The sequence below is a fragment of the Halictus rubicundus genome, chromosome 6 (genome assembly GCF_050948215.1).
Source record: "Halictus rubicundus isolate RS-2024b chromosome 6, iyHalRubi1_principal, whole genome shotgun sequence".
In the NCBI taxonomy this organism is placed as follows: Eukaryota; Metazoa; Arthropoda; class Insecta; order Hymenoptera; family Halictidae; genus Halictus; species Halictus rubicundus.
This window is the reverse complement of record NC_135154.1, coordinates 13,080,902-13,100,139: the sequence shown is the minus strand read 5'-3', so window position 1 is coordinate 13,100,139 and position 19,238 is coordinate 13,080,902. Positions and strand designations below refer to the sequence as shown.

The window sequence follows — 19,238 nt, the reverse complement described above, 5'->3', positions numbered from 1 at the left end:
AAATTGAAACTCCTCCGCAGTGTGAATTCTTTAACTTACCACTTACAAAACTTTCTTTGTAAGTGATTTTGAGTTGCCTCTGTTACTCGTTTAATTACCCTGTTCGCGTCCTGTTTTGCAAACGGAAAACCAATGGAAGACGAACGTTTAAACAAGAGTGGAAATTCACTGCGACATAGAACAGTGAGAAACAGTAGAAAGATACTTTTAAGTGCAGCTAGTATTAAGGGCGGCGGGTGCAGTCGGCAAAACAAAAAGCAAAACTACGTGCGTTACGTTTTCCTTCGCCTGAGAATGGGTGAACGTACTCCGAACACAGTTTATTTCGTACATTTTCCTGGCGTGATCAAGTACAATTCAGTGAAAGACATTTCCAGCACAAATTAGTATTAATATGGATTTGATTAACCTTTCAACTGGGAATGACAAGTTAATTCGCCTGTCGAGAATTTTTAATATTTTTCTTGATTCAACAAACAATTTGTTCACTGTATTGTGTCAATATCCACACTAGCATAAACTTTACCGTACTTGCGTTGATTATGACAAAATTGTTGTTATGTCAATTGTAATTGCTTCGCTTTACGCCCCCTAAATATTTGTGATCGATTTCTGATACTGCATACGGAAACAAAAATACATAACACGAATGGTTATAACGGCAAACCATTGAATCCGATGCTAATGTTTTATTGTAATCAGTAGACTGTGGATTTGAAATGTAAAACACCAGAGGAATTAACAGAATTTAAAAGTTCATCATCTTCAACTTATCGAAATGATTAATGGAAGAAATAAAGTTTTATTTGTTTCCTATACCTTGTAGCTAATATTGAAAATCAATATTTTACATAGAGATCCGCAGTCGAGCAATTAATATTGTGACTAGACTATGGATCTGAATACAAATTTCCATTTTCATTAATTATTTTATGAAATTCGGAAATGGAGGTAGATATTTTGCATCGACTAAAATATTAAAATTCTCGCGGGGAAAAAAAGGGGAGAAATAAATCTGTTGCGATGCAAAATGTCGTCGAGACCTTCAGAACTGTCAGGTGTTATGATATCGGTAAATGGAGCTCGCCCTTTTTAACGATTCCCTTAATGGACAAGTTAACGGACAGATTAATGGATATTCTCAGTCGTCGAGAAGTTAATACCGGAATTAGGAGTCCAGCAACCAATTTATTATTACGCTGTCTGGTCGCCGGGAATGGAAAGCTGTCCGAAGGATTTTGTAGATTGTTTTTCATTGTTTTGTTGCGGCCGGTTTCGTCACGCCAACACTTCGGATAGCCAGACGCGCGTCAAAGTGACCATCGACGCACTCGGTGTTTTGCCATTAGCTGCGGGTTAGGGTCGCCACCCTGCTGTAAACAGACGCTAGGCGGCTACCTGCCACCACTATTTGCAGATTCGCCCGTCAAAAACCATGAAAAGTCAATCAAGAAACCTATGTTCCTTATTCAGCAAAGATGCCTCTGATACGTCACGTGTAGTGTTCCTTCTCGAGAAATTTTATAATTGATTATCTCTCATTTCTCGAGAAATTCCAGTATTTCTATGAATCTCATTTATTTTATAACATATTTTCGGAAATGAATTTTCAGCTAACTCAAATTGCATATTACTAATCAATCGCGTACGTATAAGCATATCTACAGGCAGCATATCAATGCCTACGTGTGCATGTTTGCAATGTGAAAGTTTATAATAATTGTTGCGAACGCATGTCGATGTGAGGTCATGCACACCCAAAAGGACACCCAATCTTCAGCAACTTTTGGATGTTCTATATACGATAAAGCCAACATGCACACAAAATGAAAGAAATTTTTCTACGGCCACAGATTTTGTTACAAAAAAAGAAGTCATTTCAAAACAAAAGCGTAATGTTTCACTTTATAAAAGTTTGGTTTTAAATAAATAAATTTATCGGTTATATTTAGCGTCTATTTTTTCCTTGTTTTTAAAATTATGTACATATTGAACAGGAATAAACACTGAGTTAAAGTTTTTTGCCCTTTCGATAAATATTATTAACGATATTCCAAATATTATAAGTTTCCTAATATTTTTTTATTTCATTAAAAATTCTCGAGAATTTTCGAGAAATATAGTCTTATTTCTCATTTCTCGAGAAATGAAAAATGTTGAGAAATCAGGAACACTAGTCTCGTGCAGACTGCGGATCTCTATGAGAAATAAAAATTGTATGCATCATTTAGAAGACTCTGTAACCAAATAAAAATTAATTTCTTCCTATCGATACTCTCAAATACTGTTTACCTTCCTACATGTGTTTTTTATGGCATTGTACTCACTGAGTCAAAATTTTGTTTAATATTAAAAGTAAATGTTATCCAAACTATTTTTATTTTACTGTTAGGGCATGTGTACAAGCATTTATTATGTACACATCATGTATGCGAGTTAAAATTTTGTTTAATATGAAAAATAAATACTACCCAAACTATTTTTATTTTACTGTTAGGGCATGTGTACAAGCATTTATTATGTACACATCATGTATGCGAGTTCAAATTTTGTTTAATATTAAAAGTAAATATTATCCAAACTACTTTTATTTTACTGTTAGGGCATGTATACAAGCATTTATTATGTACACATCATGTATGCGAGTTAAAATTTTGTTTAATATGAAAAGTAAATACTACCCAAACTATTTTTATTTTACTGTTACGGCATGTGTACAAGCATTTATTATGTACACATCATGTATGCGAGTTAAAAGTTTGTTTAATATTAAAAATAAATATTATCCAAACTACTTTTATTTTACTGTTAGGGCATGTATACAAGCATTTATTATGTACACATCATGTATGCGAGTTAAAATTTTGTTTAATATGAAAAGTAAATACTACCCAAACTATTTTTATTTTACTGTTAGGGCATGTGTACAAGCATTTATTATGTACACATCATGTATGCGAGTTAAAATTTTGTTTAATATGAAAAGTAAATACTACCCAAACTATTTTTATTTTACTGTTAGGGCATGTGTACAAGCATTTATTATGTACACATCATGTATGCGAGTTAAAAGTTTGTTTAATATGAAAAGTAAATACTACCCAAACTATTTTTATTTTACTGTTAGGGCATGTGTACAAGCATTTATTATGTACACATCATGTATGCGAGTTAAAAGTTTGTTTAATATTAAAAATAAATATTATCCAAACTATTTTTATCTTACTGTTAGGGCATGTACACATGCTTTTATTACGTACATAATCACGACAAGTTGAATTTGATTTGCAAGGGGATGAATTAAGTTCGTGCGAAAGCTAATTTGTAGTGCAAAACCCGTAGACACCAGTCTTGTTTGGGGCTCGGTAGTTCTATCGTTAAGGAAGATTTCGAATCGCTCGAGCGACGCTGAAACAGCAGATCCGACACCCTTAATTTCCATCTTCGGCTTGCAGAATTAACCCCCTAAACGCATGACCACGCGCAGCCGAACACCCTATGTGCGTCCCGCGTATAATACGTATACGTATATACAATTACAAGGAAGTATGTTGAGTGGACCAAAGCACTGGGTGGCTCGCTCACGATCAAGATTTGCATCTCAAGCAGGCTCGAAACGATTGTTAGGCAGTCATGGAGCACCGCGTAACGATGCTTCCCAATCGATTGGAAACGATAAGCCAATCTGCGACGACCTGTTCTCAGCGAGTAGTCCACTCTAACTACGTTCCCTCCATTTTCCGCTACACGGGGACATTACCAGGGAAATTGCACGTATCCGGGCGTTTAGTATGTTTTACCTCAGATTACGCGGTAATTCGTGCGTAACTTAATATTGATTACGATAGCTCAATGCCGAAAACGCTTACTACTCAATGCTCGGCTGTAACAGGATAACCGGGCCGATTTCTGCAACCGATAGCCTAAACGATAATCACCGGTGGACTGCGAGAACCATCACAGTGTGTACTAACATAACGGAAACCGACGAAGATCAAACACATTGGTTAATACCAGATAGCAAGCACTGTTGTGTTTATTTTTGAAAATCTAGTGCCCCCTCGTGTTCGTTTACAAATTGCCAGGGCACCTCTGATTTATGCTACGAAATAAAATTTACTATTATTGTCCTGTTTAATTTGCGAGGGCCGCGCAGTCACAAACCGATGCGGAACAAAACTCTCGAGGGAACGTTATCACATAAATCGAAAGAACCCGATGGACTATAGCTCCTTTTTACACGCACAATATTGTTTCGGTAGCTGTCGGTGCCCGATTGGAATCTGAAACAGAATCTGCTGAGCATGCTTGCGCGTTAATCATCGACGTACATACATATAATTGAGCCCGGTTTGCAATTTTCGTCTGAATTATGAGCCAATTATCACGGTGCTCGAGAGATTTATACTAATTGCGTTCCACGTGACGGAAGAGCGAACAATTTCAGGAAGAAACTGCTCCCTGCATACTAAAATTTAAACTTTCCTGGCTAACATTAATTTTGCTGCCAATCACCGACAACCAAATGATATTCATTGCTCATTTTTCTCTCAATCAACGGGACTGCGTCTCGAAATCGTGTCTCGTCATTTTTCGAAGTGTACGCCGTAGGATTTTTAAACGAATTTTATCTTTCAATAGCAATTTCATTTGTGTATGTAGAAAGAGATTTTCAAGCTTTCTTTTGGAACAGCACAAACAACAGGCTCTCAGTAGATAAAACGTTTCGGTGTGGTTAAAGTATGATTCCCAGCGAATAGGCTGTTCGTGGCCGCGGCTCAGCGTTTCAAAGGTTAATGTAATGTTACAAATTACGCTCGAAGTTGCTCCGAACGAGATAACAGTTTCGAAGAGGCGAGTTGAATTAAACGCTAATGTGTCCTGCGGATCAACGTGCCGGAAAATTGAACGGTGGATTTGAACTTCATTGGGGAAACATTCCGAAGTAAAAGGCATTGTGAAGCGAAGCGAATTTCGTCTCTATCGGATGACCCGTTTGTTCAACGTTCCACGTATCGACGCGTGAAGTGTGTGCTCGAGGTTATTCCACCCGTTAGTGAATCACGAGCGGCTACCTACCAAAGCCTGCGTTGTTAAAAACGTCGGGAGCGTGTTTTTGCATTTGCATTTGCATTAGCACGCCCAGCTTATTGCGAATGCTATCGCAGAAAATGGTTCGCCGGGTGTTATTGTTTCCTTCGGTTCCGGCTAAGCTTTTGTTCAACCTACCGATGGGGATTTCCGGGGATCCTGTTATTATTCCGCGCCATTTTCCACTAGGTCGTCCCAGAAGTTTTTTTCGCGATGCGCACGTTCAATGTTGTCAGATAACACGAGCACAAGGGAAAACCGCGATCATCTGTTCATTAATGTCTCATCTTTTCTTAAGCTTCCTCTTAGCCGCGCCATTTAACTTTTTAAAGGACCATTCTGCATTTTTTTCGGGGGAAAACCTAATATATTCCGTACCCGCACAATATTTCCGGCTTATCGCAGTTTTCTCATACAGTCGCAGCGCTTTCTAATCTGTGTGCCTGTTTTTTGTGGCCCAGCGCCATCTTTTTGGCAAAAAATCGGATTTCACGCACCTATGCCTAGACTGTGCATTTTATGAATTTATCAGAAACATGAATAAATGAAATACAAATTAGGAGAAATATCAAATGAATTTGATGTTACTGGTACATTATTGACAAGCCACAGAGTAAATCAATTTTTATGTAACTTCCTATTGCTGGGATCGATGCAGTACATTTTTATTTCACGCGAAGATCCGCAGTCTTAATTTTATTGAACGTTACTGACAGAAATCAAGTATTTTGTATGTAAGAACTGGTTCTTATGAACCGATAGACGTTCCGCTAACATTCTCTCGTTTTAATATTGGAAAATCCGGTCCGTTGCAAAAGTTCCGCCGACTCGCGAGCCAGGTGTGTTTACAATGTTCCTCATACTTATTCATGAACAATAATGGCAACTTGCACGCGCCAGGCGAATTTACACAGAACGGAACGGTCACTCTGTTTATTTTCTCTTATCCCCTCCCCACCCCGCACCCCCTTCGGTTCGTTTCGACAGCGAATCCTTCAGCTCTATGGAGCAGTGTTTTCCGTGGAACACTTCCAAAATAAACGCGATCCGTCTATATTGTAGAAATCTGCTTAGGTAATGTCTTGTTCGGCTAGTGTTCGTGCTAAATTGCGCGCGAGGTTGTTTCCCAGGGTTCCATTTGCGTCTGCTATTTCACCTTGAATTTTCGCACAGGGCGTATATCATACTCGTTCGCGAAACGTCACAGCCAGAGCCGTGCGTTGCGGTAGAATTTGAAGGACCGCCAAACTCTTCATAGCAATTCTTTTGCCTTCTCGCGCAGGGGACTATTTTTCATTGAATTTTTTCATAAACTCCTCGATAAGAATCTACCACCACCACCACCACTTCCCCCGGCAGAAATTATTCGATCGAACGTATCAGCTGTCTATTGTTGCAAATAATTCGTATTTTCAATGTGGAAGATCTTTCGACTGAAGCAAACGCAACGGTAAAACTTGCAGACGATATAAAACGAATTCTTGTTTTATAAAAATCGCGAGACTGAATTTACGTAGATTTCTTACAATTTTTATACGTGAGCAACAATCAAATACATTATTGATGGAAAAATTGTGCCAACAGTTCACAACTGCAGAGACATAAACTCCATGCAGAACCTCGACGATGGTTATTTGAAACACATATTTCTGCCACCCTTATCCACTCTTCATCCACCTAATGCAACATAGTGTCATCTCGAAATGCAAAAACTCATTTCGGTGTAGATTACATCCTCCTGTACGTGGCACATTTAATCTCTTTTTTTTTTTTTATTTAGTTCTTTTGCATCCGTGCCCTCTTGCCCTCTCATATCTTATATGGTTTTTTACACGTGCTCTCGCGTGATTTGCAATATTAAAGATGCATACGCTTCCTAATAATTGAAGTGCGGAATAAAGTGACGCCAAAAAATATTTATAATTCATAGGAGACATTTCTGAATCTTGTATTTCCGTTCTGGCAACGTGACTGGACAGGATTCCGAAAATAGTGTGGATGCAGAATCGTTGAAACGTTTGTAAATGTTCAAAATATTTTTAAATCGATCTACTATTTGTCCAAGATCATAATTATTTCGAAAAATATTTTATTTAAGGTTCTTACCATTATTAATAACATTTTACGATAACTGGTGTCAATTTAAAAACATTGGTAATGCAGTAGTGGTTATTTATTAATACTTAACAATGAATGCTCAGTTTATAATATTTTTATCAGTTTCTGATATTGTCTATTTCAATTATTAATCAGATCACTTTTCATATATATTTAAGGTGCTCGATTGTATGAAATCATTTTAGGGAGCGGTTCCAGAAGTCAACGAAAGGAGAAATTCGAGAGTGTACTAACCTAACTCACGTGCGCCAATATTAGCAGATCACTATATGTAGTTCAGACGAACTTTTGACGGCTACTAACTTGAAAACGAAATCTGAATTTCGATTTTATCATTCTCTAATATATTTTATTATATCTCGTAACTAATTTAAATATAGCATAGTCGCTAATTGTAATTCAATTCATTATTGTATAAATTCATTTACTGTATTATACATATTACACTTTGTAAAATGCATATTTTAGTACAATAAAATTCGAAGTACATGTGCTACGAAAATTAAATGTTTGTTCATATCCATGTTTGCTGCTATGGAATTCCACGTGTGAACTATCCGGTGGGAATCGTACTAATTAAACTGATAATGTCTATGAGGAACTACGTCACCTTGTGCTAGACTGACCAGGGAACTATATGTACATATATTCCGATCTTGATATTTAAATATGGTTGTGGTTAAATATAGAGAAGGAAAAAAACAATTTCAAAAAGTTCCGAAACGTGACTCTCGATTATTTTCCATAAATAAATTATTAAATACGTACAGATTCGAAACCTGATTTATTACTTTTCGTGATTTCGTTATTATTTTCAATGAAATATTAATAAAGATCATTCGTCAAATAGTAAACGAAAAAAATGAATGGTGCAATTAGTTTCTGGCCTTATTCCAATTGAAAGGTAATTAAAGAATTATTATTTTCATAGAATATCCATTATTCATTATAGGAAATCAATTTAAGTAATGACGGAATTCATTTTCTGATTTCCTGATACTTCTCATCGAAAAGAGTGTTCGAATATTATTCTTATTTCACAGAATATTGAAATCTTACCGATTCTTTCATTTTTCCGAATGAGTATTCTTTATTGTTCTAAATAAAAGGTGGTTCTAAAAATCGCTAATTGACAATTTAAGTAAAGAAAACCAAATTAATTGTATGCATATTATTTAAAAGTATAACGGATGTTTGACAATCGTTAGTTTATATTTCTAAGTAGAGGAAATCAATGTATGCACGTTGTAATACATTATAATGCACAGGGTACAATGTCCGACAAGAATGACTTTTCCATGACAATGTTGTTTCCCGGATTTGACAATCAGATTCGTTACATGCAGTAAAATAGCTATGGAAACCGTTGCCGAAATAAACGCCGATAACGAACCTGTCAAAAAATCAATTTGATATTCTCCTGCGTGGACTGATCAAAACGGATGCTTCTCGCATGAATACCCTGAAAACATGAGCGAGGATAATGTATTCAAGAATGTGAGGCACTATAAACGTGAAGTGACGGGAAACAGAAAGTGGGAGAACAGGATGACAAGAACCCCGGGATTCAGAAAAAAAGAGTTAAGTGAAATTGAGGGATTCGAGTATATGCTTACACAGGTTGCGTAGATCATGTGTCTATAGTCCTTTGTGTCACGCCTCGACGTCTGAATACGGGTCACCGCAAAAAGATATGAAAAAAAGACGTGCCCGCAAGACACGACCAGATCGGAAATTCTATACTTAAACACACACCGAATGCGTGTATGAAATTTTACCCGAGTAAAATTACTTGGCACCATTTAAGAAAGAATTCGTTAAAAGGTCTCATCTATTTTTGAAATTATTTTCATAATTTTGCTAATAATAAGCTTGCACGCTTAGACAATCATAGACGAAACACACAACGAGGAACACTATGTTACAATTTAATGTGTTACTTTAAATCGTGCAATTTATTAGCATGACGAAAATGGAACAAAAATTTCGGTTAAACTTCACCTCGGGAAACCAGAAATTTAAAACTTTTATTTATATAATCCTGTAGATTTTGGCGATAAAATGGCGAAAATCCAAGTTTGAATTCTAGGAGATCAGTAGTTCAAAGGTTATACATGTGTAAAGGTATGCAATTAATCTAAAATCATTCGTTTAATTTTATTCCTCATACTATACTATAATTTATGTATATGTTCCTTGAACCTGTGCAATTTATTAGCATGACGAAAATGGAACAAAAATTTAATTTCACGTGTTATGTGCTAGTACATTAAATTATCCGAGAGCAAACGGTTCAATGGCAGTTCTAGACAGGGTGAAATAAATGTGTTCCCATATACGAGAAACGTTAACATGGCGTTCAACGTAAAGACGCGCGTCCCTCGCGCTTTGTCTCGCAGCAGGCGAGACAATTACTATTTTCGGTGTCGGAATGACGTTACGTGCGAGTAATAACCCATTTCCATTTAAGACGCGGGCCCGTTGCATATGTATGACTATGCAGAAACGATGAGATTTGTGCAACAGGAAAGATAGGTGCAGTATATTCAAATGTATTCCGATTTTCCGTGGCGATTCCCGCGGTGGTGGTACGTACGAATTACGAAAAAAATTCATTAACATTTCCACGTTCGTTATCTCTCGGCGGTTCGCGAGATTGCCCCGCGTGCTCGTACGGCTCGGGGGTGTGTACAGCGATCATGCAGAGCATACTGTAGAAAACGCTGATTCAGTATACTCATAGGGAAAGGATTTTAACCGAGAATAAGTTACTATTATGATGTCTATCCCGGGGGAGTCGGTCTAGCACGGAATCGGGAATTAAATATTGATACAGCGAAGTAATTCTCGTTTAAAACCCTGCAATTACGCTGAAACATACTTTCTTGCAATTTTCACGTTGGTCCAAGTTTTTCGAGTAATTTTCGCTTTTAATAATATCGTATTCATCATAATTAATACCTCTTCGTTCGAAAGAGTTAAAGTTCCAAACAAATTGATCTTTACATAATTATATGATGAGGTAAAAAATTATATATCTATTATATATTATAAAATAAAAAATTTGAAAGAAAAAAGAAAAAATTCGCAACGGAAACCGACGAAGATCAAACATGTTTATTAGATAAACAAAGTGGCGTTCGATTGGCGCCTGAGATTCAGGCGCTCGTGTATTTTTGGCCCATTTCGAAAACAGGCAAATATTATCATTGAACCGAAAAATGCTAAAATTATCTCGGACTTACCCGGGGTTACGCTACACCGCGTATGCGAAAGTTTCGCGATGATACTTCCCGTCGATTTAATCGCAAAACAGAGTCGATAACGATCGAACTGCGATCGAGACTAGAAAACAACTTTGGAACGGTCATCGAACCGCAAGCTCCGGATTTCCCCTACCACCGGCGAGAACGAGGGAAACTTATGTCTCCGAAAAATTCATGCCAATGAGCGAGATTATTTCGGCGCGTCGGACAGTGGTCGGAAATCGCCAAAACGTGGCCAAAATAGAAAGTATTCCAATTTGTTTAAAAATTGATATTCTGTGGTTTTTCGGGTCGCTGATTATGAATTGATTGTAAAAATTACTGAAAACAAAATGGCGGATACGTAAGACAAAAAATCATTGGACTCTCTTGAAAATTGGTAATCCCACATTTCTGGTGCCTTTGAATGTGAATCTGATGTAAAGCTTACAACAAACAAAATGACGGATTCAATACGAAAGAATGATTTAATTTCCATAAATATTTGGTAATAGAATGTTTTCGGTAACTCTGATTACGATTCTGAACTTGGAATTTCAAAAAACAAAACGATTTCAATTTTTCATTAATTCTTTTCAAATTTTCAAGTTAGAATTTTGTTAATAAAATGTAAATAAAATTGTTAATAAAATTGTGTAGTTTATATGGAAGAGAGATTATACATGAAAATGCTTTTGTCAAATTAAAACTAAGGTATGCTATTATAATTAACCAAATGAATATTAAAATAATGGATAAAAGATTATATAAAATGAAGAACAAAGAATAGAAAAATATGTTGAAACTAATAATGAGTCTATTAGCAGAACCATACAATGCTCATATAACAAATATCGGTGTAGGTCAGAAATGACACCGGCATAGGTATTATTCTCAAAATCAATGCAGAAACTTTTTATTCTGCATAAAGATCCGCAGTCGAAGTAACAAACGTTTATTAATTAATTTAAAATCTGTGTTTTTTTAACTCTCTTTCTTTTAACAACATTGATTAGCTATCAGGTGAATTTATAGAGCACACCCGTCTTTCTTTTGAACAATAAAATGTTCATGTTAGTGTCAAAATAAAGCGTTTGAGTCAATTTAGTTGGCACATTAAGACAAGTAGCATTGCTATAATTTTATTTGTAATAAACACAGCAGTGCCACCGTATCCGCGGGTAATGTGTTTCAGGCCCTGCCGCGGTTACGTGTAACCGCAGATAATAGCAAACGCCATAGTAGGTGTGCGTACTGCGTTATCCGCGTAACGTAGGTAAACGAAGTTAAATTGATAAATTGTATGCAGTAAAATATTGTCAATATTTAACACAGCAATAACAGATTATACTGTACACCGAGTCGTATATTCGCACTGTATTCTTTTCCTCTCTATACAAGTGAGCGATTATGGTGTTTTATCTTTATCCTCGAGAGAAAACGAACCAGGTGAGAATACAATATTTGTTGCATACAATTTCTGAGAACTGCAGAATATTAAATTACAAGAAAAATAGAGACAACGTCCTCAAGAAAACATAGTCAATCTTTACCATTGGTTAATATTGTTGCGTTGACATTTTTTATCCAAAGCAAAGCACATATTCCGGAACAGCGTATAACAATTTTGTCAAATTAGTCACTTTGTACAATGTAATTGTTACAACAAAAGACTTGCAGAATATTAAATTCTTTCGTCAAAATTTTATTGTTACAAATCCTACAATGAAAATAAAGACAAACTATCATTAGTTAATATTGTTTCGAACAGTGTATAAAATAATTTTGTCTAATTTGCAACTGGCAGATTTAGTTTGTAAAACATATCCATGAGTCTGTGTGAACGTTCGTTTCGGTGCCAGCAGACGAAAATTCGTCTGACACGTTACAGACAATACACGATCATACGTATTATACTTTACTAATTAATTTCCAGTATCCTTGAACACGTGTTTAACTGTATTTAGCCGTATAACGCCCGCTTCATTGTGCGAATGCAAACATGCACGAGACACAATTAATTTTGCAATTTCCCTAGAGTGTACAGCACGCATGGAGTAGGTTCTCGCGTCAGTGAACACTCTTACTAATGGAATTGGCGATGCGCGAGAGAAATGCGCAAAAAAATTAGTAGAGAAGATCGAAATCAATGCGGACGTGTTATGCGAACCGGTAGCGCACGCACAAAAGATTTAAAAATTTTTATTTTATAATTCAGCGTCGCGTACACGCGGCTGCCACAACGTTTAGCGAATACTGCTGACGCGCGTGAAATTCATGCTACGGTTCAGCTGATCCTGCTTTTTGTGCAATTACTGTTTTCATATTCTCATAATTTCTCGTTATTTCCTTCTTGCTACATGGACCCGTATCGCGAAGCAGTAAAGACGCTTTGTCGCCATATAACTTTTTCTGATTGATCCTATCCTAACTGAAATTGTCAAATTTAATTAATTCGTTTACTTCATATCTTCCATTCCGATACCTATTTAATTTTTCTATTAAAATGGAAAACACAGAAAATCAAAATGTCGCGCGAAATGTATAAACGCCTTTTATTTCACTTAATTAGGGCTCACAACGAGAAATAAATTGTCCAACAGGAATTTCAACGATGGGCGATGATTGAGATATTTTTTAATTAATTCGCACGATCGAATAGAGTGAAATAGAACGTAAGCGAATAATCGGTTTTCTGTCAAGGATGCTTTAAATACTATTAACGCGTTTCAATCTGATCCGGACGACTAAACCGCGGCTGTTTACGTATTTACGATTCGGTCGGTATCCAGAATTCAGGCGAATAAAAAATTCTATAATGTTTAACGAGCTGTTTATGTCCGGTCGATTCCATTCGGTGTGAATCGGTGCATACAAATTCGACGTCTGCTGTTTCACAATGAATAACAGTCCTTCAATTTCCGTTTGCTGACGAGTTAACGAAATCTCATATAGAGGCTGTCAACCAGTAACTTATTGTCGGTATTCAACCGCTAATGATTTTCTGCACACCTTCGAAACGATATATATTTTTCTTTATTTTATCGTTTTATGCCGGATTAACTGCTAGGTTACTGGCGACATCATAATGTAAGCAAGGACAGGTTACGTTATTTGATTTATTCGTTTCTTTTTTGTCAAAATAAAATTCTATTTCTTTGTTACCGAACTTTGTTTTTCCTGTAGGATATTATTAATGATACGAAAACGTTTCGGATATTTTCTTCCCAGAGACAGGAAGCCTACGGAGTCTGGGAATTGGTTTTACAACATACTGTTGTTACCATTTAAATGGTTTTCTTCGCGCGAAATACCGGGGACACTTCGGATGGAAAAACTGAGTAAACAATTTTATCGCCGAGGTTGGTATTTACAGGTTTTACTTTTATCGGTGGAGCGGATGGTACCTGAGAAATCTGACGAAACAAATATGCAAGAGAGATAAGCAGTACTCACCACGCGGTTGCCACGCAGAAGAGAACTCTCCTCAGGGCCGATAATATTTGAACAAACGATCAGCGTCCATGGATTCGTTCGGTTTTCCCGGCGGCACGCGGAATTCTCGCGGATCCGTGAATTTCGGCCTCCTCCGTTGCGATGTTTCTATCGCAGAAGACCATGCAACCGGTTTACTGACGCAACACACTCGTGTCGATATTGAAAATAAATTCGGGCCGATTTACATCTCCATCGTGCATTCTCATTACCCAGCGTGCAGAACGTGTACTATAATTAAATCGCTAACGAAACTGGGATTTCATTGGCGGATCTTTCTGCGTTTATGGCAGTTAAAATCATGAAAAATATTTTACGTCGACCTACGTTCTGACGGTCTGTTTCGATCCATTCATTTCATTTTCATTTTATCACTAGGATCGCGTAATTTGTTCGGGGCCGAGTCCTCATTTTGGTAAACATAATCTTATATTTTAGGAAAATGCAATTTCAGATGTATTGCTCATTCGAGGACCCCAGTAGAGTTGACAGAAATTAACGATGTGTTTGATGAATCAAAATTGAAATTCAGATACGATAAGAAAAAATTGTGTACGAAATAATAGCAACCGAGATGGGTCAGCATGGAAAGCAAAAGTATGGAAATTGCATGTCGGATTTTACTGCCGCGAATATTCTGCGAAATAGTTAAATTAATAGTACTCGCTATGTTTACCGAGACGGCACGCAAGGGTACTCGAATTGGAAACTGTTCAGCGCTCTAATTAAATTAGCGCGAGTAGTTTACAATTATTGTAATATATAGTGTTGAAATAACCATAGCGAATTCATTGCTTTTATAAGACCGTGAGGAATAAATTATTAGTGCGCCGCATATGCTCGATTTTAATCTCAACTGTTTGTTACTAAATACAGCCGAACACATAAACTCTAATACAATAACTCATAAATAAAATACATGGTTCCCTAAACGAAATCCGTTTGCTATACTCTTCACTCGAATTAAGATAAGCGATGTGTAATTTTCTATTCTTAAAGTTCGCGTAATAAATAATTGATCTTGTTATAAACTATTCGCGTTCCTATAAAAGAAGCCGAAATACAGCTTCTATTTGAAAAAAGATCAACAATTGTTTGTACATGGGCTATCACGCAATAAATGCTTTTTAGAATTTATATAGAATATCTCCGTAACATATAACTGAATAATGAAATAAAAAATGCTCTTAAAGTAAATGGAACTTGCTATAAATCATTCGATGTTACAACCCTATATCTCGACCGGGAGGGTAGCAGTAGAAAAAAAAACAGTCTGACACCCATTTTTTTTTATTTAATAAATAGCTACTGTTGTTATCAAGATTCGTGTCAGGGAATTTATTTCAATTTTATGGCTGAAAACGATAGTTGTATAAGAGGAGAAGTGCTAAAAAAATCCTTAATTGTACGTTTTCTTTATTCATGTTTCTAAATGAACATATTTATATTTTTACAATAACAACATCTTGGCATGACAATTTTTCCCTCACTCTACTTGCTGTTCCCTACATCATACAATTATATATTTTTCAAATTCCCAACTACGTGACAGGGATCATCATTTACTGAAATACATTTTAAAAATATATCAACAATATTTTAGTTTGAAAAACATACTCGTGAGAAAAGGTATGCTAACGTGTTTCATCTTAAATAACCTTGGACGACCTTCAGCCAGACGAACATTGAATGTATCTTGGAAATGTTCATTAAACGATATATCTCTTTCATGGAAAAGTATGTCTCGCAATATAAAAAAGAAATTAATCCTCGCATTTACCGTGCGTCTCGGCTTACGAAAAAATATTACCATCAAATTAGCATGATATTGGCATGTTTTCGTATCGCGAGGAGCACTCGACTTGCTCAAGTTGCCTGTTTCAAATACCACACCCTGTATATGCCTACAAGAAGCTCCAAGCATCTGGGTCAAGTCGTAGCTTTAAAGAGGTGGAAGGTAGAAAAAATTTCATTACAGAAAATTGAATGACTACAGCATTTACCGCGACAACAGGGGTGTTTCAAACCTTTCGAGTTTATCTCTATTCTCTTAAGTGAATTATCCCCCTGTTGTTCAAAATGAACGCACAAAAAAAGATAATTTTTCCTAACAATTCATCGAACGATCCATCTAGCTTAAGAGCATTTTCAACCTTCTTATTTAACTATAGCATACGTACTACGCCTTTTGTGGTACAGCTCAAACAACATTCAACATGAAAGAATGTGTCGAACATTTCAAACAACGTATCACCTTAACAACCAGTAACAATGATACAATTTTATTACGTACTGCAGACACAGACAAACGTGACAACATCCTTGCAACACCTTCCGTTTTTGTTCCTGGTATGTTTTTTTTTATCCATCTGTTCAACGTGACAAGTACATCAAACAACCAAATACATAGTATCAATCATACCAGTTCGCGCACAAGCGTACGTTGAGAAGCTGCGTTGCCGGCGGGCCTCGGTACAGTACAATCATTTCCATAGAGAAAGAACGGTTCGCGTGTATTGGTTTTCGACTGTGTAGAGGCGGTCCTCGCAGCGTACATACATAGACGCGGGATGCAAATCGTGAATGGTATCGCGCGACGTAGACGAGTGTATTATGTATGTAGAACAGCGAAATACGTTCACAAGATAACAGTCACCGGCATGCATGTCGCGGATTGATAGCATCGGAGGGCGAAAGGGGTAAATTATTAAGCGTGCATGCTTCGCGTAACGACAGGCGTATTCACCGCAGAATCAACAGGTCAAACCTGGAATCAAATCCTTAGTTCCCATTGTGCCGCGGATGTCGGGCACAGTGCGTGCTCCAAAGCACAATGCGAGGCAGAAAAAGGAAAGAGAACAAGACAAAGGAAGAAATGAAATGAAAGTCGGGCCCGTGGCAGTGGTCCTGAATCGAGCAATTCACCGAACGCTGCTTTTTCAACCAAATCTATTATCCGTATGCATTGGCGTACGAGGAAACCCCCCACCTCCTCCCCGAGTACAAAAATAATATTCAAGCTCGACGAGCGGAGACAACGGGGAAGAAAATGGTGAATCAAAGTCGCGCGAAGGATCAAGCAATTGAAAAAAAGTTTCCCATCCATCGTTTTCAAAGTCTTTAACATGTTACCATCATCGCAGTCTTTGTTCACCCGTGTCGTACGCCCCCTTTGTTTCCATCCTTCTCTCTCTTGTTCACCCCTCTCTTTGACCGTACGCACAATACATTACACCCTTCCCCTCTCTCCTCTGTTCCATCAATTTTTGTCCGGTTTTTAGAGAGAGAGAGAGAGAGAGAGAGAGAGAGAGAAAGAGAGGGATAGCAACAAGAAAAAAAGTAGAAAAGCAACACGTTCGAACGAGGTAACGAAAGAAGCCAGCTATCTTTTTGTTGTTCGTTTCTTACATGGGGGAGAAAGAGCACAAGGGTTAGTCGCATGTAAAGCTGGGTTCACACTTCTGTAACGCGACCCTCGACGCTAATTCATTTATCATCTGTGCTGCGGGTTAGCAACCTATTAATCTCTCTCTCTCTCTCTCTCTCTCTCTCTCTCTCTCTCTCTCGGTCACCCGCTCGAACATGCTTCGAAATAAGGAACGACTAAAGTTGCGAATACACCAGCAGCAAGTAGACGTTTCTCGCGTGAGCGACTCTCGTGGCGTGCGCGAATACATCTAGCAGTTGATCCGGCTCGATATGCATTGTCTTAAACGTGTCTACACACGCCACCGAGAGTCGCTCGCGAAAGAAAGAATGCGAGTTACTTGCACCTCGAGACTGATCGAAAATGGAGAGACACTGTCCGGCCGGTTGAATGAGAGACTCATCAACCCCGGGTCAACAGGTTGATCTCCATATCTATGTGGTTCGGAACGACGAAGAGGAGCCGGCGAGTAAACGTGGTGTGCACTAATCGACGTGGACCGGGGTTGCACGCGGGCGTTTTGACGCGCGTCATGAATCCGCCCCCGAACACTATGTGGCGTCGCGCGTCGCGTACCGTCCCAAGGTTCGTTGTTACGCGCGCGCGTGTGTGAACCCCGCTTAATGTACCCTTCGGCCGTGTGTTATGTCATTCTCCTTCCCGGCGGATGGCTCGTCAACGATCGTTTCTCCTCGACCACGGTAATCCCCTTTTTCTTTCTGGCTTCTCGTGGCCTCCTCCTGCGCGACGAGAGCGAGCGGCCCGGACTGGTCGAGGAGAGGACGGACGGCACGAACGGAGGAGACGCCTGAACGTTTTACGGGGGACACGTAAAAATCACCGGTCTCTATGCAAAGGAGAAAACAGCGGGGGACACACCGTGTCAAGCGTAGGAACGTGCGAATGTCCAGATAGAGAAAGATGGAGTTAATCCGGTGAAGGGGGTGGTTTTCGGTGAAAGAGAGGGGGCGGGTTGGAAGAGGAAGGTGAACATGTACGCGCCTCTAATCTGTCTCTCTCTCTCTCTCTCTTCGTTGCCCTTTCCTCCCTCTTCTCCTTCTTTCTCTCTCTCTCTCTCTCTCTCTCTCTCTCTCTCTCTCTCTCTCCATCTCCCTCTCCCAGACACCCTTTCGATACACATCAAACCGATCGGCGATGTGTAGCCGCGTGCGCCGCGCCACGATGGCCGATCGGGGATGGATGAACGAGAAGAACGAATGGCGAGTATGTAAGCGACGACAATGTAGAACAACAACAGTTAAACAACAACGACGACGACAGACGACGGAGAAAAATGAAAACAACAAAAGCGTGGCCTCTTGTCAAACCCACGTCGACGATGCTCGACGTGTCGGGGCTGCTCTGGGCGTCGCGGCGCTCACACATCGGCTCACTGAGCCCGAGGTGGGCGACACAGCCGGAACACGGAGGATCGCGGCTGCGGCCGACAAAGACCGAGAGAATCAGCCGAGAGCCTTCTAGATAACGGTGCGCAAGCGCCCACCCGACAACCTGCACGCCGCTCTTGAAATTACCATTAGATTTCGGATCGATTGCTTTTCACCTTACCGACAACCCCGCCGCTTTTGTTTGTTTTCTTCGAACTCGCCGAGATACCGGCACCCGGGGACCGTCCGAAATCGTAGGCGTTAGGGGGGTTGCAGGTACCTCGCCAACGGTCCGGTTCCTGGAAGTCTATGAGGTTTCGGGAAAAGTGAAAATGTAAAATTAGATTGGAAGGTGATGAAAAAACGTCGTATTCGTGTGATTGCAAATTTTTGGGATCGTCAAACTTGACTTGCGCGACGATCCTTGAACTTGACTTGTTAACCCGTTTGCATCACGAGGAAATGTGAAAAGAA

General features: G+C 38.6%; 1 protein-coding gene across 1 annotated transcript in view; it reads right to left on the bottom strand.

Moving 5' to 3' along the window:
- Positions 1-18,756, bottom strand: part of LOC143355311 (adenosine receptor A1) — a 40,102-nt gene extending 21,346 nt beyond the window's left edge. Inside the window, exons 1-2 of the mRNA XM_076790042.1 lie at positions 18,709-18,756; positions 13,911-14,057 (exon numbers count right to left, since the gene is read on the bottom strand). The gene's annotated coding sequence lies outside the window, so the exon portion shown is untranslated. The remainder of the gene's footprint in view (positions 1-13,910; positions 14,058-18,708) is intronic.
- Between the last annotated feature and the right edge of the window lie 482 nt (positions 18,757-19,238).